Below are 22,363 nucleotides of genomic sequence, written 5' to 3'. Positions count from 1 at the left end.
CCTTTTTAAAATTGCATCAAAAACCAAAAATACTTAGGAATAAATCTGACAAAGAAGGAGAAAGACTTATATGCTGAGAACTATAAACCACTGATGAAGGAAATTAAAAGTGATTTAAAGAAATGAAAAGATATCCCATACTCTTGGATTGGAAGAATTAATATTGTTATAATGGCCATACTACCCAAAGCAATCTACAGATTTAATGTGATCCCTATTAAATTACCTAGGACATTTTTCACAGCACTAGAACAAATTACCCTAAAATTTATACGGAAACACAAAAGACTCAGAATTGCCAGTACAACACTGAAGAAAAAGAACAAAGCTGGAAGCATAACCTTCCTAGATTTCACATGATAGTACAGAGCTACGGTAATCAAAACAGCATGGTATTGGCACAAAAACAGACATATGGATTAATGGAACACAATGGAGAGACCAGAAATAAACCCACAGGCCTACGGTCAATTAATCTTTGACAAAAGAGACAAGTATATACAATGGAGAAAAGATAGTCTCTTTGGCAAGTGGTGTTGGGAAAGCTGAACAGCTGCATGTAAATCAGTGAAGTTAGAACACTCCCTCACACCATGCACAAAAATAAACTCAGAAGGGCTTAAAGACTTAAATACAAGATAGGACATCATAAATCTCCTAGAAGAGAACATAGGGAAAACATTCTTTGTCATAAACATAAATAAAGCAATGTTTTCCTAGGTCAGTCTCCCAAGGCAGTAGAAATAAAATAAAAAATAAATGGGACCTAATTAAACTTATAAGCTTTTGCACAGCAAAGGAAACCATAAACAAAAAAGCAACCTAGGGGTTGGGAGAAAATATTTGCAAATGATAAGACTGACAAAGGCTTAACTTCCAGAATATACAAACAGCCCACACAACTCAATAACAAAAACACAAACAATCCAATCTGAGAGTGGGCAGAAGACATAAACAGACATTTCTTGATGAAGACATACAAATGGCCGTCATTAAAAACTCCACATATAACTGAATGACTATGCTGTACATCAGAAACTAACACAACATTGTAAATCAACTACATTTCAATTAAAAAAAAAAATAATGTGGTTGCACCATTTCCCAAGCCTCTGCCTGGACTCCTTGGATGGTTAGGGATAATGATAAGCAACACAACAGAGTATTTAGAAGCCCTTCTAAGTGTTTTGCAGCTTCTTAGAAGAACTTTAATGTACATTAATTTACTTCATCTGTAAATTATCCTATGAAATAGATACTACTAGTAATCTATTTAATAGATAAAGTGATTGGCATATAGATAGGGTAATAAACTCACCCAAATGTCATTCACCTTGTAAGTGGTGGAGCGGGATTTGAATCCGAATAATCAAGTCAGGAGCCAGATATTGCATCTGTCCGTGGACACCTTCCAGGGTTAGGGCCCAGGTCCTGAATTTTGGTGCTTGTTTTTTTCTGAAAACAGGCTGCTGAGGCCTCACTTCCACCTGTCGTCAGAGAAGAGAGCAACTACTTGGGTCCACGGCCAGGTCCTTCAGAAAGTCGCTGGGTCTGGGTTAGGGCCCTGCAGGTTTGATTCCTGTCTATGAACTCAGACTCCACTTCCGCCCAAAGAAGACAAAGGAAGGAAGGTCAGCTTCAACCTCCTGTTCTCTAGAAATCCTACCCTACCCACAGGAACATCTTGCTTGAGATGGGTTTCATAATGAGAGGAAAGGCAGCCTTCATTTCTCAATAAGAACATTAAACTCTTGTCAAATGGAGGTCGATACTGAGCCATGAAAAACCACCTAAGACAATGTGCATGGCTATGTCTGTGTGTGGGTTTAAGTGTGTGCAGCAATCATTCTCAGCAAAGGGGAAGGCCACAGACTGGCATAGCTCACAGGTGGAATGATCTTAGAGGAAAGTAGAGGATTCTGAAGTGGGAGGCCAGGCCCACCGCCTCCCAGGACTGCATGGATCCTGACAGCCCACAGAATCCCGCTGGGAGCACTGGGGGGCAAACCCGCCTCTTCCCAGGCCCCTTGTGAGGGGCCTTCCCCTATGTGTGTGGACACTGGGCCTGTATATTCAAGCTTGGCCATGGCTTTTGCAAAAAGCTGCCACTTGGCCACCATTTGGGCCTACTCAAGACCACTGTCACCTTCAGGAGGAGGAACCCTGGAGAGAGGCCCTGGGAGCAGACTCATGGCCATTTGGGTTGGGAATTCCACAGACAGTCCCAGGTACCCAAGCGTGATCTAGAAGAGGGGTGGGCCTTCTCCTTGGCCAGCAGATTCTCTGCCCTGTGTGGAGGGACACCTCCAGAGCACGGCCTTCTACCATGAGGCCCAGGGCAGAGGCGCCTCCAATCTGGGTCTAAGGAGGATGCCACTTTCTTGTTGTGAAACTTTGAGCACATTAGCTAATCTCTCTGTTCCTTGTTTCCTACATTTATAAAAAAGGAAATCATTGCAGTAAGGAATAAGTGAGGAATAAGGTAGCTTATTCAGTATGGGTAAAACCCTTAGAACAGTGCTGGGCAAATAGCAAGGGTTAAGTAAATGCCATCAATTAAGTGTAATTATTACTTGGACTTAGTCAGGCATCCTCAAAGTTGTTAACAGACTCAGTGCTGCCAAAAGACTCATTTCTTGACTGGTGATGGGCAAGAGCTCTTCCTGGAGACCTGGAGAATTCTAGAAGCCAGGCACTCTGGCAGCCTGATCTGCCCTCAGGCCAGAGCATGTAATAGAACAGAAATTTTGGAAAGGCAGGAACAGGAGGGAGCGGAAAGGGTGACAGCATTGGCTAATTCATTCAAAAAATATGTCTTGGGCAGGCACTTTTCCAGGCCCCAGGTAACCGGAGTGCGCAAGACAGACAAGGGGCCTGCCTTCATTCATCATACCTTCTTGGGGCAGGGGGAGGGGAGAGAAGAAAGCTATTTAACAAGAAAGCAAATAAATAAACATGATCATTACAGATAGAGAAAGGAGAGTGAAAGCAATCAAACAGGGTGAATGGCACGTGAATGACTAGCGAGGGGAGGTGAGGGGAGAGAGGTAGTGGGGGGGCCACTTTCTGTAGGATGCTTAAGAAGGCCTCTCTGAGGAGGTGATGTTAAACTGTGACCTGCTCAATGAAGAGGGACTGGCTGCTTAATGATCAGGAAAAGGTGTTCCAAGAAAAGAAAATGGCTAGTGCAAAGGCCCTGAGGTCCTCATGTGCTTGACATAATGTAAACAGAGAGACTTGTGTGGCTTAAAAGTAATTCACAAAGGGAAGAGTAATAGGAGACAGAAGTCAGAAGGGTAGAAGGGGACCAGATCACGCACTTCTCAAAACTGAGCATGCCTAAGCATCATCTGGGGATCTTGTTAAAGTTCTGATTCAGAAGGTTGGAAGTGGGGCTGAGATACTGCCTTCCTAACATGCTCCCAGGTTAGGCCAGTCCCACTGGTCCGAGGACCACTCTTAGAGAAGCGAGGCTCTCGGCAACAGAATTCATCGTAACTACATTCAGAAGACTTTAAATGACCTTAAGCTGGAACGTGACTTGATTTGGCTGTATTTTTATAGCTTGCTCTGGCTGTAGGGTGGAGAATGGAAAAGTGAATGCTGGACACCAAGTGGGAAGCAAATAAGTGGATGGAGAGCAAGTCAACATGCCTGGCTAACTGATTGGATGGAGCATGCCTCCTAGGTGTGGGACTAGAGCAAGGAGTTGGGGTGACACCTTACTAACTTGGCCAAGGCTGGTGGGGGGGATAGGGCTTATAAAGACAACCCACAGTTTGTTTGGCTCTGCTGGATCTGAGATGACACTCACACGTAAAGTGGAAATGTGAGTCAGAAAGTGAATCTGGGGTTGAAAATAAATATTTAGGAGCATTGTTTTGCAGATGATATTTAAAAGGCCCAAGAGTGGATGGGACTGCTCATGGAGAAAGTGTAGGAGATACGGAAGAGAGCAGTTTCTAACATGGGAGGGTGTAGGATGGTGAAGAGCCAGGAAAGCAGACTGAGAAGGAAGCACTGGTGAGGTAGGAGGAGAGAAGGGGAGGACCCCCAAGATGTCCACACCTCATCCATGGAAATTGTGAATGCATCACATCACCTGATGTGGCAAAAGGGACTCTGTGATGCAATTAAGATTAAAGACCTTGAGATGGAGAGATTATCCTGGATTATCTGGGTGAGCCCAATCTTACTCCGGAATCTTTAAAAATGGAAAAGAAAGGTAGAAGAAGGGGTCAGAGAAATACGATCATGGAAGAGGCAGAAAGATGTGAAACACAAGAGGGACTTGTCCCACCACTGCAGGCTTTGAAGATGGATGACCCTAGGAACGTGGTATCCTCTGAACGCTGGGAATGACACTCTCCTGACAGCCAAGACGTAGGATGTCAGTCTTCCAACTGCAAGGAATTAATTTTGCCAACAACCCGAAGGAACAAGAAAACAGATTCTCCCCTAGGGCCCCCAGGAGGGAACACAGCACTGCCAGCACCTTGATGTTGGCCAGTGATACAAGTGTTGGGCTCCTGATGGATGGAAATGTACTATAGCAATTTGGCGCACTGTTGGAAACCACTAAGTCTGTGACATTTTGTTACTGCAGCAGTAGAAAATGGATGTATGTGGTTTCAACTAAAAGCCCAAAGAAGAAAGTGCTTCGCGAAAGAGGGAGTCAAAGGGTGTAAGTGAGAGGAAGGCAGGCGGAGCGCCGGACCCGGCGAAGCGGAGGGCAGTTGATGGGCAGTTTCAGCCTCGCGGTGAGACCAGAAACCTGACCCGAAAGGCTTGAGGGGTGCAGGGCGGGGTGAGGAAGCGGAAGCGGCGAACACGGACAACTCTGTTGTAAAGTTGGGTCGTGAAGCTAAGGAAGGAAACGGGACCGTATAGGGAGGAGGGTGTAGGTCCATCCAGGAGTTTTGCTTTGTGGGTTTCGGTGGCAGCCAGAAAGCATGTTTGCTGAAGGAATCGATCTAGTACCGAGAAAGAGGCTTGCGGGGGCGGGTGGACGGGATCGCGAGCAAAGTCAGGAGCCACGAGCCGGGCGACCCCGAGCGCACGTGGAGGGGTTGGGGTTATTCGGGGTCGTGGGTGGGAAGGGCTGGAAGGGAGACTGAGAAGATAAGCACAGGGGCACGGGTTTTGCAGTTTGACAGTGGGAGGAAAAGGCCCGTCTGATGGCTTCTATTTTGTCATCAAAATAACTGAAGCGAGGTCTCACATAAGGGTTGCGGTGGGAGCATGGGAGGAGGCCGAGAGAGACATGGTGGAGGTCTGAGAGAGAAAAAGGTAGAAAATGGTTTCTCTTACAACGCGGGAAACCACCTGACCACGGAAGCGGGGGTGGGGGGCGGGGTGTTGCTCCAGGAAGGAAGGGGCCCTTGCTTCTCTTACTTCTCCTCCTGGCACCGGGGCTGTGGATGGGCTGTCGGGTCCAGGATGGACTCCGGAATATGTTCCTCACTGTAATGCCTATAACCTGGCGCAACCGTCTTAGCCTACCTGAGCCTCAGCTCTGCTTCAGCACTGTCATCAGGCTGGCCCCGCCTGCTCCCATTAAAGGAGGTGGCATGTGCCGAAGTGTTTCGTGGACTGTCAGCCCTGTCTAAGTGTGACACGCGTTCTTGCAATATGGGCGGGGCCCAGCTTATGATTCCTGGCCAGGGAAGGCGGAGATCCCCTGAAGGCCGGAGCTGAGTGTAGGGGAGGGTGCCCGTCTAGCAGCAGCCTCCACACTCTGAGGTCACTCCCTTCCAAAGATGAGCAATTCCTTCCACCTCCACCCAGTCCCAGGAGGCCTGAGATGCTCAGGCTTGCGTTTTTTCTCCTGGTACCTGGAGCAAAGATGGTAAAAATCCGTGCTGCGCTCCCTCTCCTGGGGGAGCTCCTCCAGCCATACTATCTGCAGCTGTCACCCGGCTGGTTCTGCCCTGTTGTTTTGTGAATGTCTGCTTTCTAGGGTAGCCCCAGGGTGACAGTAACTCTTCCAATTCAGGTTCCCTGCGAAAGCTGTCTGGTGGATTAGGACATGTCATGTAGGGGGTTTGGAGAAGGGCTACTTTACATAAATTAGATAAATAAACCTCATTGTGAGCAAAAAAGGGAGCTTTCTCCCAGTGGAATTCAGGGAGCACAGGGCAAGAGGACCTTGACCAGCCAAGGTCAGACACAAGTCAGCTGAGGACCTGCAGGTCCAAATCAGGCCTATGTGACTCCAAGCTCATTTTTCCCTTACCCTATAGCACTGCCTCCTGGGATCCAACAAGCCTGTCTGCTTCCCAGGAAAGGGAAGAGGAAGGAAGGCGCCAGCTTTCACAGAGTGCTTGCATACCACGGGTCATGCTTCTGTTCTGGCGCTCTTTGTAGTAGGGGAGGGGGAAAGGTGCACCCCTGGATGGCTGTGAGTCCTCAGTGTAACAGGGACAGAGGCTCTTTTGTGATTAACCACTGGCAATCAGAGGTCTATAGAAAACGAGGATGCTCTGGCATGGAAGCCAGGCTGTGCTCAACATATGACCCTGGTCACTGAAGACAGAAGGACCAGGAAATAAATAACAACAGGGCACCACGATCTCTTCTGCAAATACCTCTCTACTCCTCCTCCCAGTCCCATGCCATGAAAATGACACCATTTTTTTTTCCCTCCAAAATAGGAAACAGGAGACAAAAGAAAAATTACTGGGAGAATGAAGCTGAAATAGAACTCCTTCAAATCTCACAGAAACATTCAAATGGAGAAGAAACACATATAAAAGAAACTGGATGAGGGATATAAAAAGAAGCAAGGAGATAGCCCCTCCAACGTGTATCTCTAAAAAAACCTCCATTTTTGTTTTTTTATTCATTTATTTTATATTTCTAGATGACATAAACCAGTTATGTGGCAGCTCTATGGACTTGTTATATTGTTCAAGGCCAAGGTTCCCAAAAGGAGCTGGGAGGAACAGAATGTTGAATACTGAACTTTCCTCTGGCATAAAGTTTAATGTTAGAATTTTAATAAATAGAACAAGAAGGAATGTGCTGATAATAGTGTAAATTTTATATTCACAGTGGGATCCCTGGTAGAAGATGTTGTACTTTTTCAAAAAAAAGTTTGTGCATTTGTATAAAGCCGTGGTCTTATAGAAATTGAAACAACAGTTTTGGAAAGTACAGTGTGTATCATGAACCATAAAACTGTTTATATATTTAACCCAATTAATTTGTTGAAGAAAGAATACAAACACGAAAGATACACATAAGTGTTTATGACTATGAAACATTAAAGGCAATGACGATATTCAGTGTTGTGGGGAATAACAGAGCAAATTGTTATCCATTCATATGATAGAATATTATGCACCCACTATAGTTAGCGGTGTGCTGGAGCCAGCCCACACTGACTGGAGAGAGTCAATTACGCACATTCTTCCCAACTCCATATTCAATGAAGTGATACTGGTATGAAATGAGCCCTGGGGCCGTATTTTGCCTGGGAAATTGGCAAAGGCTACCAATAAAGGATCACTCCTAACCCCAGAGAGCAAGTAGTTAGACATTTTCCAGCACACCATTGGTTAAAATTTTATATAAAAGAGGAAACAAAATTACATGTGTATGATTATCATCACAATGTTAAAACTGGATCTGAATAAAGACAAGAACTGGAAGGGACTTTGAGCAAACTGGGGAAAAAAAGATTATTGTGGATAAATGATTTCTTTTGTATTGAGTTCTGTTTATTGCTATGGTCTTTTAAAACAAATTTTAAATTAAAACAAATTTTAAAATGTTTAAAGCTGGATGTGTTCCACTATGACCCAGTAAACTATGAATTTATCCTTTTATAAGTAAGCTATAATCTCCAGGAAAAAAAGAACTGCATGTAGGCACTGGAGAGTGGAGAAGGTAGGCAGATTCTGGAGGCAGGTGAATGCTTGGGAGAAGGAAACAAAATGGAATCAAGTATTCCATTTTACGGCATGTAGTCTGAGGGCAGGCTGCAGTTGGTACTGCGTGCAGAGCAGCTAAAACTTTGATAGGAAACCAGCAATGTTTCTTGGCCAAAAGAACCAGGAGACATAGTTTAGGGCACCTAAAGCCACTGGAAAATGAAGACAGAATCCCAAAGGTGGGTTTTATAACTAGATATAATTAATACACATGACAAAAATAACACGAAGCAGGAGACAGCAAACTTTTCCTATAAAGGGCAACATAAGAATATTTTGGATTTGAGGGCCATAGGATCTCTGGGACAAGTACTCAACCTTGCACTGTCGTATGAAAGCAGTGTGGACAAAGAGCAAATGAATGGGCATGGCTGTGTTCCAGTAAAACTCTCTGTATGAAAATAGGCAGCAGGCTGCTTTTGACCCACTAAACATGGGTTTGCTATCCTCCGGTATAAAGGACAGAGGCGGGGGGTGGCAAAAGGGCTTACACAGTGGCAGAGTTTCCATATTTTACAAGTGGTATAACGCTAACTCTAAATGCACTGTGAAAAGTCAATGTCTCTCAGTAGAGGCAGGAATGACTTTCTGGCCACACTGTTCTTTGAGGGGAGCTGCCTTGGGCATTGTGGGATGTTGAGAAACATTCCTGGCCTCAACCCACTAAATGCCAGTAGCATCGCTCTCGCAGTTGTTGCAATAAAAATGTCACCAAACAAAAATGTCTCCAAACATTGCCAACTGTCCCCTGAGGGGCAAATGCCTCCCTGTTAAAAGCCAGTGTTCTAAAACAACCACTAAAAACTGCAGGGGTAGAGCTAAAAATCCAATAGGTAAATGAGAATGAAATTCTAGAAAACATTCAAATAATCCAAAAGGAAGAAATGAAAGGGAGAGGAACAAACAAGGGAGGAAAAATAGAAAATAAATAACAAAATGATAAATATAAATCCAACTGTACAGATATTACTTTGTATGTTAATGGGTAATCACTCCAACTAAAAGACAGCAAAATGTCTGTTTAGGTCTTCTGCACATTTTCTGATTGGGTTTTTTGTTTTCTCACCATTGATCTGTGTGGGCTGTTCGTATATTCTGGAAGTTAAGTCCTTGCCAGTCTCATCATTTGCAAATATTTTCTCTCAGACCATAGGTTGTCTTTTCATTTTGTTTTTGGTTTCCTTTGTTGTACAAAAGCTTATACATTTAATTAGGTTCTGTGTATTGATTTTTGCTTTTATTCCTATTGCCTTGGGAGACTGGCCTATGAAAACATGGCTTTATTTATGTTTATGACAAAGAATGTTTTCCCTATGTTCTCTTCTAGGAGATTTATAATGTCCTGTCTTATGTTTAAGTCTTTAAGCCCTTCTGAGTTTAGTTTTGTGTATGGTGTGAGGGAGTGTTCTAACTTCATTGATTTACATGCAGCTGTCCAGCTTTCCCAACACCGCTTGCCAAAGAGACTGTCTTTTCTCCATTGTATATTCTTGCCTCCTTTGTCAAAGATTAATTGACCATAGGCCTGTGGGTTTATTTCTGGGCTCTCTATCCTGTTCCACTGATCCATATGTCTGTTTTTGTGCCAGTATCATGCTGTTTTGATTACTGTAGTCCTGTAGTGTTGTCTGAAGTCTGGGAGGGTTATGCCTCCAGCTTCATTCTTTTTCTTCACTGTTGCTTTGGCAATTCTGGGTCTTTTGTGATTCCATATAAATTTTAGGATTATTTATTCTAGTGCTGTGAAAAATGTCCTGGGTGATTTGATAGGGATCACATTAAATCTGTAGATTGCTTTGGGTAGTATGGCCATTATCACAATATTAATTCTTCCCATCCAAGAGCATGGGATATCTTTCCATTTCTTTAAATCACCTTTAATTTCCTTTATCAATGTTTCATGGTTCTCTGCAAACATATGGCCAATAGGCACATGGAAAGATGCTCAATATCACTATTAGAGAAATGCAAATCAAAACTACAATGAAGTTCTACCTCACACTGGTCAGAATGGCCATCATTAAAAAGTCTACAAATGATAAATGGTGGGAGAGGGTGTGGAGAAAAAGGAACCCTCCTACATTGTTGGTGGGGATGTAATTTGGTGCAGCCATCATGGAAAACAGTGTGGAAATTACTTTAAAAAACTAAAAATATATTTACCGTATGATCTAGTAATCCTACTCCTGGGCATATATCTGGAGAAAACTGGAGTTCAAAAAGATACATGCACACCAATGTTCATAGCAATATATACAATAGCCAAGACATGGAAGAAGTCTAAATGTCCATCGATAGATGATTGGATAAAGAAGTTGTGATATATATATACAACAGAACACTACTCAGCTATAAAAAAAATAATGAAATATTGCCATCTGCAGCAACATGTATGGACCTAGAAATTATCATATTAAGTGAAGTCAGACAAAGACAAATATTATATGATATCACTTATATGTGGACTCTAAAAAAATAACACAAATGAACTTACAAAACAGAAACAGGCTCACAGACGTAGAAAACAAACTTATGGTTACCAAGGGATAAGGTGTAGGAGGGATAAATTAGGAGTTTGGGATTAGCAGTTACAAACTATTATATATATAAAATAGATAAGCAACAAGGTCCTACTGTATCACACAGGAAACTATATTCAATAACTTGTAACAACTTATAATGAAAATATATATGTATGTATAACTGAATCACTATGCTGTACACCAGAAACTAACACAACATTGTAAATCAACTATACTTCAATAAAAAAACAAAAACAGTGACTATGAGGATAAATGAGAAAGCAAGACTCAATTCTCCATTGACAGATGATTGGATAAAGAAGTTGTGGTATATATACTCAATGGAATACTACTCAGCCATAAAAAAGAATAAAATAATGCCACTTGCTGAAAGATGGATGGACCTGGAGATCATCATTTCTGGAGGAAGCCAGAAAGAGAAAGAAAAATACTGTATGATGTTGCATATGTGGAATTCAAACAAACAAACAAGACACAGATGAACCTATTTACAAAACAGAACCAGACTCATAGACATAGTAAACAAACTTATGGTTACCAGCAGGGAGAAGGGATGAGAAGGGATAAGTTGGGAGTTTGAGATTTGCAGATACTAACAACCATATATAAAATAAACAACAGGTTTTTACTGTATAACACAGGAAACTCTATTCAGTATCTTGTAGTAACTTATCAGAAAAAAAATATGAAAATGAACATATGTATGTGTATGTATGACTGAAACATGATGCTGTACACCAGAAATTGATACAACATTGTAAACTCATTATACTTCAATTAAAAAAAGAAAAGAAAGGAAGCCTCAATTCTATGCTGTCTCAGAGACCCACATTGAATATGGAGACACAAATAACTTCAAAGTAAATGAAAAGAAAAAGTAAACCCTGCAAACAGTAGGCATGAGAAGACTGTGCAGGATGTATTACTAACAGGTAAAATAGAATCCAAGGTTTAAAGAGTATGACTAAAGATAAAAATGGACGCTGTGTAAGGTAAAGAGTAAAAGGAAGCAATAACGGCTATAAACGTGTACAAGCTTAATAACAGAGCCTCAAAATACATGAAGCAAAAGTTGATGGTAGAGAAAAATAATTCCACAGTCACAGTAGGAGATTCACATCTGTCTTTCAGCAATTGATGGAACTAGACAAAGAGTCAATAAAGAGGATTGAACTACACCGTAAACTGCCGTGAACTAACTGATATTTACAGAACTCTACCCCCAGCAACTGTAGGAGGCATGTTCCCTTAACGTCCACGTGGCATGTTCACCAGGAGAGACCATCTGCAGGACCGTAAAACAAAGTTTAAAATGATTAAAACCATACAAATTTTCAAGTATGACCTTGATGAAATTAAGTTAGAAATCAACAACATTAAGGTATTTGGGGAAATCGCAAACATTTAGAAATTAGACAACACATTTCTGAATAATCCTAAATAATAATGGGTCAAAGAAAATACCACAAGGAAAATTAGAACAAACATTTTCCAAGCCAGTTGGGAGGAAATACAACTAAACGTGGAATTAGAAATTCATGATACAGATGGATAGGCTTCTTACCAAAGTGACATTGCTAAGATATGGTAATGCTGGAGAGAAGTGTTACCAAATCCAAGTTCGTGTTCTGGACACAGTGAGACCAAACAAACTGCAGTGTTGGAGTTTGGTGCAGAGAAAGATTTATTGCTGGGCCAAGCAAAGAGAACCTGAGGCTCGTACTCAAGCCACCCCCTCCAGCTCCCCAAAGGGTTTCAGCTGAGCATCTTTAAAGGTCAGCTGAGGGAGGCGCTTCCCAGGGTATGTGATCAGCTGTGCACAATTCTCAGATTGGCTGATGGTGCTCAATCCTCAGGCACCAGAGGGTCTGGGGGCTACGTGCCTATGATCATCAAGTAGTTAATTTCTTACATTTGGTGGTGGTTTTTAGCATCTGAGAAAGGGAAATGTGTGTGAGATACTATTATCTGGGTACTTCAGAGAGGAGCTGCAGGAGAGGATGGGGGGAGGGGACAGCCTGGGAAGGCATCACAGGGTCTTGCTCAGTTACAATTCCCCCATTTTCTTTAATACCCCTCAATCTTGAGGAGAACAGGTATTGGACAAAAAGGAGAATAATATTTTGGGTAGAGAGGTTAATCAAAAACTCAGCAGAAGACCTTGGTTTCAATCTAAAATCCTGTTTTGTCCCTACCCAAATCTTTCAGCAAATGAAGTGACAACCACTCTGGCTACTTTCTGCTGAAATGGGGCATAGTCCTACTTCGATTTGGGGGATGAACACCAAGTTGGAAATGTTCCCAAGTTCTAAGTCCTAGATCCAAGTCTTGTATGAATAAAATCTCATTCCCTGAGGAATTCAGGAGAATAAGCCTGAAAGCACTTTGGGGGAGACTCATAGCCAGGGAGCCAGTTGTCTACTTTTATCTGAGTAGGTTTTAACGTCTGATATGGTATTAACATATGTATATAACAAGAGATATTGGCTATTACACGTCTCCTTTTTCCTGCTAAACTCTGATCTAATTTGTTGTCTAAAAATGTAATAGCTATAAGAGGAGATCTTGAGGTCATAAGGTTGCAGCTGCCACCTGCCAGCAGACACTGCTTTGAGAATGGCTGGTGGCGTCCCCAGTGTGACACAGCTCAGAATATGAGAGTTCTCAACAATACAGGAAAGTGTCTGAAATCACGTCCACAATGGCCACCTAGATTTGCCTTTGAAGTCTGACCCACAGCTGCTCCCTTTTGACTTTCAAATGCATTCCCCTCCTCAGGGCTAAAGCAGATGAACAAGGCACGTCCAAAAGGCCACAAAACAGGCTGCTTTGGTCAGTAAAGTGAAGCCACGTATAAGCCAGTATGACTTCCTCACACCTCAACATGTGCAGATTTTCCCATCATGTCCCTTTTTGATTGCAAATCTTTCAATAGCAAGCACTGATGATCAAAACATCTGTCCCTCTCTGCTGGGATGGTAGTTCCTGCCCCAGGTTTAGATCATGTCCCTCGGTGCTGGGCCTCCTTTATATCTGCCTAGTTACCCACACTGGGGGGAAACTAATCAGCTATCACGAGCAGGCTCAGAGGGACGTTAATGGGAAACACTTCACAGGCTATACGTTTTATCACTGATGCTCAATTGTTACACAAGCATGGTATATATGCTTTTAGCAACAGACTTAAAGCAAGCATTATTGTACATTATGAGGAGTTATACTCTGTGACAAATCCATTAGAGAATTCTCTTTCTATCCTACACACTGGGGACGATATTGATAGGGAGACAAACATTTGGTAAATAGTTCAATTAGAAACCATTGATTAAAAGCCAGCAATACTTCAATAAAAAAATTATAACCGTATTTGTCAGTTCACTCAATCCTATGCTATCAATCCCTTTCACTGTGTCATGAAATCAGTTTTTCATTAGACTTCTTAAATATCTTACCCAGCTCAGCAGTATGATTTAAAAGAAACCTGTACTTGTCAAAAAGCCCTTTTTGTGAAACTTCTTAAAAGATGAAGTAGTTTTGCAAAGCATTAACTGTCTATGAATGACAAAAGACCCAAAAAGGCATGATAAAAGATCTCACTGCAATATTTTTGACAAAGAAGCTTAATAAAGTTGCTCTGACACGCAACATTCCAAGATAACGACCAGAACTGACTGACAGCATTATACCAGGACATACCTAAATTTCCGAAACTTTATATAGAACGTCTGTGTTAACATTTATCCATACCGTAAAGTCAAAGGAGGCTATCATTCATTTGACAATGCTTCCTATGCAATGCAACATATCAACCAATCCCAGTTAAGTATGTTTCTCTGAGATGTCTCAGGGGCCCTCTGGAGCATCCCAAAGTTAGCTGAAGTCAAAAGAACTTTAATTAGAATTTGATAGGAAGTTTGTCAAAAATAACAAAAAGTTTCACACAATCTGTTATCAGAAGCATTCTAAATAAACTTGTTTTCTTAGCAAAGAGGAACCAAATCTAGTCCTGCACTGTTACAGAAACGACAGGCCAGCCTAGAAACAAACAGCACTCGGAGGGTTGGAGTACTCAGGTTTATTACGCCAGCAGGCTCGGAGGGACTAACACTCGGGGCTCCGAGCACCTCTAAGACGCGTGCGTGAGGCTTTAAAGGGTAGATTACAAGCTTGGGGTATATTGGCCAATAAGGCGTAAACATTTCAGCAATATCACAAAAGGGAAGCAGGGAATCAGTAAACTAGAACTTTTTCTAATAAGAACAGATCAGTTACTGACACTAATTAAACTTAGATCTGCGAGTTGGCCCAGCACGGCTTTTCCTTCTCAGCACCAGACTACTTTTAATAACAAAATCCATTTACCTAGTCAAGTTTAATCTAAGCTCAGCCCGATCATGCACAGAACTCCTTTTTCAGGGCTCCCTTTCTAAAAAATTTCCTCAACTTTCTGTATCCATATTAGTTTGTCCCCCCCTTTTTTCTTTTCACATCTAGAAACAATTAGCTCTAGGACCCACTCTTCCTTCCCTTAACAAAATGCAATTCCATTCCTCATATCTTTTTTTTAAACCCAAAACACATATCCTATTTTCCTACTGTAATGTTTCCCCTGTTATTTTTAGTAGCTTCAATTATGTATTTAAATTAGGATCCTCAATTCTTAAAAAAAAAATCTCAACTTCTAGTGAATGTTTCAGTATCTTCTTTTGTTTGAGAATGATCTCGCTATTCAGCTATTCAATAAACTCCCATCATTTAACTCAGCACAACTCCAAAATTTCCAGTTACCAAATATCTGGAAAGATCATGTCAACTGAAAAAAATGAACAACCTAGAAGTTGAGAATTATGTTTTATTTGGCAGACTTTGAGGACTTGAGCCCGGGAGGCAGCCTCTGAGATTGCTCTAAGGGACTGTTCCACAGAGGCAGTGGAGAAGGCAGGATATATAGGAGTTTTGCCACAAAGACCAATTAGCCAGAACATCAAAAGATTACTGTTAATTAAAGAAAACTAGACATCTCAAGTTAAGGAATTTAGCGCTTTTCTATGTATGGGAAGGTGCAAAGATCTGGGCTTATTGAAATCATTCCTTTGATATGCTCCTAGCTGTCTAGGGCCAGTATCCTCTTCTTCCACATCCTGAGTCCCTCTCGGGGACACCACTGGGGGTGGCAGCAGAGACTGGGCTGCCTCCTTGTCTGCATCCTGAGTTCCCTCCGCTCACTGTCAGGGGAGGGGAGGCAACAAAGGCTGATGACTTGATGGTCACGGCATCCTTTGTTTACTGATATGGCTGGCAATATTTTTCATTCACCATCATTTGTAAGTATACATTCCTAAAACAAAATTATTTCTAAAGAGTTGACCCAAAGGCTCTTATCTCATTTGCATTCAATTCGCTTACAAGAAATTTCATCGGTGGGGAGGACATAGCTCAAGTGGTGGGGAGGACATAGCTCAAGTGTTAGAGAGAGTGCTTAGCATAAACAAGGTCCTGGGTTCAATCCCCAGTACCTCCTCTACAAAAAATAAATAAACCTAATTACCTCTCCCCCACCCCCAAAAAATTAATTTAAATTTTTAAAAAAGAAAGAAAAAATTTTAAAATAAGAATTTCATTATAACAAGTTACTAATTTTTTTTCTTTCTGCTGACAAACTCTGAATATGAACTTATTGACCTTCAGTAAACCTAGGTACAACAAAAGATATGTCTGTATTGATTGTATCAACAAGCTTGAGTTGGCTTTACTATCAGATAACAATTCAATATTGAATATTTCCTAGATCACATGAACCTGAAATTTGGTCTAGCTTCTTTTATACTTAGAAGTATTTAATTCATAAGCACTTATTTTTAAGTCAGTTAAATAGAGCTCATTAACAAGTTAATTTTTCATGTAAAGACAGGCAGAACCAGAGATCCCATAATTTTTCTACTTGAGTTTTTTTTTTTTTAACTTTTTTTTTTTTTTTTTTTCCTTGACAGCCCAGGTAGATCATCTACATCTCAAAGGCAAAGGGTGAGAAATGCAAATTCCTCCTCTAACTGCTTATACAAACCCCAGCCATCTTGGCTATTTTCAGGAATTTTTTTTTCCAGTTCCCAAATATCCACTTCAGTTTAGAGAAAGAACAATAATAGACAATGATATGCACATTATTCACTCACATTCACTTGACTGACTTTCAGCAAAACAAGGAAGAGAGGACAGAATTTGGACTCAGGCACCCAGACGCTCATACACACCCAAGGTAAAAGCCGAAGCAATTGCAAAAGACCCACTTTGATATAGTATCAGAGCCATTAGGGGCCATTGTTCTCCAGATCTCAGGGATACGGAGCCCACACAGTGTCAAAATGATATTTTTTATTGCCTTTCATTTATGGGAGCGTAGCTAAAGACCTCCCAGTTTTGTAAAATATACCCTAGGGGGACTAAAAGTTGGAACAGAGTTCTGCTCATCCATACTTAATTATTCATGGCCGATGTTACCAAGTTTTCAAGCAAACAATTTGAAACAGTCTCTCAGGGTCTCAGTTCCCTAGCCCTAAAAAGAGGGATTCCAACCAGTGCCCCATCAGTCTAAAACTGGAGAACGCCGACCAACGCACGATCAGAGATGAAGCTGAAATGAGTGGCCAAGACTAGGAAGGGAAAATCCCAACCAAGTCTCCACAATAAGGAAAGATACCCTAGTGTCACACACGAGCCCCGTTCCCCACCAAAGACGTCTCAGCCGGCCAATGCAAGTACAGATACACACCCTAACAGACGTCGTTACACAAACAAAAGATCAGATGTGGTGTAGCCCCCAAATTCCACTTCCACTCCCAGATGGAGGCTTCCAGAGTGGCCTGGCTCCTGAAAGAGAACAGCCCCAGAGTGGCTCCCAATGAACGCAGTATGGTTCACTTCCTGAAAGAGGAGGAGCCCAGGTGGAACGGGTAGAATTCTCCCATCCTGCGCAGGTTGGAGCGGCTCACCCCAAAACGATACACACAAAACCACAACCAATAAATAAGCTTTGATCTCACAGGCAGACAATCAGAGGAGGTGTCTTCTCAAAATTCCACTTCCACTCCCAGAGGCCAGATGGAAGCCTCCAAACAGACTGACTCAGCTCTCCCAAGAGAACAGACCCAGAGTGGCTCACAGTGAGCCCAGATGAAGTGGAGAGAATGCCATGCCTTCACAAGCTGGAGTGACTCACCCCAAGGCGACATCAAATTTGGACCACAGCTCTGGATGTTTCTCGGCTCCAGACCTCCTGGGGTGGTGGCGGCGGCTGGATCCTGTCAGGGAGAATCTCGTTCAGTTCCCCGGAGAGAAGCGAGCTCCAGCAGCTGCTGGGACTCAGGAAAGGGGCTGCCCTAGGCAAGGTCGACCTGCCAAGGACACAAACTCCTAGGCCGGCCTCACCAAAATTCTCATTGAACACAAGTTTGAGTACCTGACACACAGTGAGGCCAAACAATCTGAAATGTTGGAGTTTGGAGCAGAGAAAGGTTAATTGCAGGGCAGAGCAAAGAGAACAGGGTGGCTCGTGCTCAAAAAAAAAAAAAAAAAACCTAACACCCTGAAAGGTTTTCAGTTGAGCATATTTAAAGGCCAGTTTCGGGAAGGGTGTCCCAGGGTATGTGATCAGCTGCGCACAGTTCTCAGATTGGTTGCTGGTGATCAATCCTTAGGCACCAGGTCTAGACGCTATGTGCTCATGATTATCAAGTCGTTAATTTCTTCCATTTGGTGGCGGTTTTTAGCATCTGAGAAACTCAGTAAATATGCGTGAGATACTATTCTCTGGGTACCTCAGAGAGGAGCTACAGCAGAGGATATGGGGGATGGGTCTGTCCCGGGAAGGCCCTATAGGATCCCACAAAAGGGCCCTAGAAGGCTGATCAGGACAAGCTGTCTGGAGAGGACATTCCAGCTAAGACCTGGATAATAAGGAGATGCAGAACCAAATAAGTAAATATGCATTGTTATGGGTTGCATTGTGCCCACTCAAAAAGCTCTTGGAGTAGTAACCCCCAGCACCTCGGAATGCGCCCTTATTTGGAGATAAGGTGTTTACAGAGGTAATCAAGTTAAAGTGAGGTAATTAGGGTGGGCCCTAATCCAACATGACTGTGCCCTTATAAAAAGGGGGACATTTGGACACAGGGACAGACATACACAGAGAGAAGATGATGCGAAGCACCGGGAGAAAACAGTCCTCCACCAGCCACGGAGTGCCGGGCTGTCAGCAGCTAGGAGAGAGGCCTGGGGCAGATTCTCGCTCACAGCCTTGGGAAGCAACCCTCAGTTGCTTGAGTTTGGACTTGTAGCCTTCGGAACTGAGACATTAAATCTGCTTTGCGAGTCACCCAGTTCGTGGTACTCTGCTCCAGCAGCCCTAAGAAACTGAGACACTGCGTATGGAAGTGAGTGAGTGAGTAGGTAAGTGGCTAAGTTAGGAGAGGAGCACCTGGGACTCCTCCTCTCCAGCTTCCTTAAAGGGGCCACAGGACGAGGGCTCCAGGCAGACAAGAGCAGTGAGAACAAAGGCCCGCGTCAGGAGCCAGCACTGTTTTACCTCGCAGGCGGTACAGGCATAGCTCCCAGGCCAACGAACTTTTCTAGGTCTTTAAAAAACGCCTGCTAGTCTGAAGGGGAAGGTCGCGGGGAGGCATGAGACTGGTTCCAAAATCAAAATGAAACTGCAAATTAATATTAATAAATGTTTATTTAAATGATATAAGTGTAATTACGTCTTCACTACTTGTTCAACTTGTTAATCATAAAAACTACTACATTTGAACTTGACTTTTTGGTTAGACTTTCTCACTTTATAATAATTTCTCAGAATGCATATTACTTTCTGAGAAATCAAAACACATTATAAAACAAAGGAGTTACTTGTGGTCAGGTGATTGCCAAAGCAAAATTCTAGACATTGCTTCCAAAGATTTTATTCAAAGGTATTCAGTGATGTTTGTGCATTTAAATACAGTTGATATGACATGGGGTAATGCCTACAACATTAATGCTACTTGGGCCAATGACAGTCTTAAAACCACCCCGGTGGGCACAGGCCTGTGGCCTGGTAGGTGAGGGGCACAGCAGCAGGAACAGGAGTTGGGGTCTGAGGCGCAGGCAGTCCCTTTAGGCTGCGGTACAGAATGTGGATTTTAAGTGCACGGGAAGTCACTGGAAGGTTTTAAGCAGGGAATGAGGTTGTTCTGAGAAAGGATCTAGAGGAGAGAGACTGTTAGAGCGGGCAGATAGATAGATATGAGCAGAGAAAGGGGGACAGAGGCCAGATGGCAGGAACTGGGCAGAAAGGAGGGGCACAGGTCAAGTACAGGAAACCATACATCATGTAAGCACCAGGGGTCCCTGAGCAGAGAAAGAGAAGCAGGAAATTTGGGGCTGATAAGTGGTCACACATTTTGGGGTGATGAGCGGCCTGGAGGCTGACAAAGAAAAGTGGGAAAAGGCAGGAATTTCCAGTGTCTGAGTGTAACCTTTTGCTCATTATGCCCTCGTTTCAATAAAATAAGCCTTGCAGATTAGAAGTTCCTATCATGCACCGACATGAGGACAATTTCAATCCAGGTTAAATAAAGATGAAATTCCCTCCTCCTTTCGGGAAGGTGGAGTTGGGATGAAAATCAGGGAATATGACCCCAAGCCCTTTCCTCCCCAGTGAATATTCCACGCATTCATTTTTACACCCTAAGTAACCAACTTGCCAAAGAAACTCAGGGCAGCCGCTCACCTGAGTCTGCCCGCTCTCCCCTTGAGAGTGTACAATCCATCCCTTAATACATCCCCACTTTACTTTCTTAACCTCTGCATCTTGTCTCTGAATTCTTTCTGGGACAGGAGGAGAGCCTGGACACCAGCTACATCATCCACCAGGAACAAGACCAGGAAGAAGTCTATAACTGACCGGCTAGGACAGCCTCTGCCTCTGTCCAGGACAGCGCCTCAGATCAGGGCCAGTGCAGCAGAAGCATTAAGAATCCGCCCCCACCCGCTGCCTAATTTCAGTCTACTCCCTCTTCAGCTTTCAGCCAGGGAAGCCCCTCCTACCCCTTCTCTATTGTTGCACTCATGACACTCCGCAGTTCTCCTTCATACCCTTTCTCACTTTAATACTGTATATTTACTTGTGCAATTCTTTGATCAGTGTCTCTTCCTCTAAACTGTAAACTCCTTGAGAGCAAGGATCATGTCTTGTGTTCACTACCAGGGGCAGGTTTTGTGGGGGCTGAAGATTTTATCATTTGAGGGGGGCCTCTTTAAGAAAATAAATATACAATTATAAATATAAAATTAACTATAAATGAATATTCATTTAGAGTGAGAAGAGAAATTGCCACTAATTCCTAGAGCTTAGGAGATCTAAGTCCCTTCTGAGGTGCTCATTGAAACAATTTAGTAGAAATACTCACATAGAAATGCTTCCTGATGGTCACCAGGCTTCCTCTTCCTGCCCAGAACACCTTACAACTCCCAGCACTCACACAGGTGGTGCGGGTGAGGCTCCTGAAGCTTCATCTTCCTTAGCTGCCCAGTGTGCCCACCTCTGTTCATCGCCATATTCCCAGCACCTAGCGCCATGCTGGTTATACAGTAGGTGCTCAATGATTCATAGCTGCAATAATGATAATGACTATCTTTTCTCTTACTGACAACCTGAGCACCAGCCAGAAGATGCAGAGACAAGAGAGGAGGAGAGAGATTTCACATCCCACGGTCAGTGAATAAGGAGACCATCACAAGCATGATTACTTTTAAGACAATCATATAAACATGTTTCCAGAAAGGACTGGAAGATGGGTAACTTCTGTTTGATGGTAAGACAAAGCTGGGAAGAGGAGACCGTGAAGGTCGGCTCAGAAAATTCAGGCTCATCAAGTAGCTGACTGGGCATTTATGTTTCTACGAAAGTTCAGGAGCAGACAATGCATTCCAACTCCCTTTCTAGTCCAGAGGTCACAGTGCCCGGCTACAGGTGAGGCAGGGCCAGCCACCAAACCGCAAAGCCTGGCACCTCGGGAGATATGGTGGCTATGTCTGGCACAGCCAATCTAGAACACCCATCTTCCCAACAGAAGCATCTTCTCAAGGGGCTGGGCAGGAGGGTAGAAACCATGTGGCTGAACCATGGACAACAGCAAGGAGAAAAGTAGATTTCACAAGGAAGGAGGGGTAGAGCCTTGTGAAGTCCTTCAGGGTGTCTGCTGAGAGCAAAGTCATCATAAAATAAGAATGCAACATCTGGATGCTGATATGGTCACCTGGGAACACAAAAACACTCAGCATTTCATTTGCGCAATTCATGCAACAAGCATTAATTGAGTGCTGACTGTGGGCTAGGCAAATTCTTGCAAGATATCCTTTCTTCGTCATATGTGTTTCTCCCCCTTTTTGCAACTAAATGGCTTAAGTCAAGTTTATTTGGACACCTGAAAATTTCTGGTGCATTCATGACACGTCTTGACATAGGAATTGTGACCTCCATAGGTACTCAGACCTCAGCCTTTCCTACTATTAAAAAAAAAGTGTTAGTTGAGCCCTGCTGTCCCGGACATGGTGCTAGACTCACATTCTCCCGGTTGATCCTACACCTCTCCTCCTGGTCATCATCCACTGTGGTCTGCGCCGCGCCACCTTCCCTCTTCCCCTGATAACAGTACTCCTATTTCTTTGGAAAATTGATCCTTTCTTACTCCAAAAATGTAGTTTTGGTTGGGGACGCCAATGACCACGCTCACCTGTCTACTGATAGGAATGGGCGCATTGCCCAGATGAGCCAGTGGTGACACCCCACCTCCCTGATCACAGTGACTGATCTAGGAATGAACATGTAATCCCAGCCCAGCCAGAGTT

The 22,363-nt window shown here is 43.1% G+C and overlaps 1 long non-coding RNA gene across 4 annotated transcripts in view; it reads right to left on the bottom strand.

Moving 5' to 3' along the window:
- The window catches only part of LOC116658631, a 46,981-nt gene that overhangs the window by 15,662 nt on the left and 8,956 nt on the right, over positions 1–22,363 (bottom strand). For 2 of the 4 annotated variants that reach the window (XR_004313850.1, XR_004313852.1), the window contains exon 4: positions 1,319–1,487. This is a non-coding gene — a long non-coding RNA (uncharacterized LOC116658631). The remainder of the gene's footprint in view (positions 1–1,318; positions 1,488–22,363) is intronic. The other 2 variants (XR_004313851.1, XR_004313853.1) reach the window with 1 other exon arrangement.

Source organism: Camelus ferus, chromosome 21 (genome assembly GCF_009834535.1).
Source record: "Camelus ferus isolate YT-003-E chromosome 21, BCGSAC_Cfer_1.0, whole genome shotgun sequence".
In the NCBI taxonomy this organism is placed as follows: domain Eukaryota; kingdom Metazoa; phylum Chordata; class Mammalia; order Artiodactyla; family Camelidae; genus Camelus; species Camelus ferus.
Note: the sequence above shows the minus strand (reverse complement) of the source record. Positions and strands in the feature narration are given on the sequence as shown.